The sequence below is a fragment of the Penaeus monodon genome, chromosome 15 (assembly GCF_015228065.2).
Source record: "Penaeus monodon isolate SGIC_2016 chromosome 15, NSTDA_Pmon_1, whole genome shotgun sequence".
Lineage (NCBI taxonomy): Eukaryota > Metazoa > Arthropoda > Malacostraca > Decapoda > Penaeidae > Penaeus > Penaeus monodon.
Window position 1 is genome coordinate 1,929,755 of NC_051400.1, and position 300 is coordinate 1,930,054.

Below are 300 nucleotides of genomic sequence, written 5' to 3' on the forward strand. Positions count from 1 at the left end.
CCATTTTAAAAGTTTTTCATTTAAAAGTCAGTCATAATAATTGTGAAATTGAATGGTGCAGTGAAAATTCTTCATGTTTTACTAAAGTGGCTGCCTTTCCTTCCCTGCTGATACCAAATCCCAATTGTTTCTTTGGACAGTTTTTACTAAGACGTGTATGTTTGATTGTTGAATATGCTACTCTCACATTTGATCCCATTTTAGATATATTTGCCTTATATGTAAATTATAGCTCGTGTAATGTCATCTGTGTCCTAATACTTGTGCACTGATCGTATATTTTTGTACAGCCAAAATGAA

The 300-nt window shown here is 32.3% G+C and overlaps 1 protein-coding gene across 1 annotated transcript in view; it reads left to right on the forward strand.

Moving 5' to 3' along the window:
* LOC119581628 (MAP/microtubule affinity-regulating kinase 3-like) overlaps window positions 1-300 on the forward strand; it is a gene marked incomplete in the record, with an annotated part of 89,364 nt that overhangs the window by 76,191 nt on the left and 12,873 nt on the right.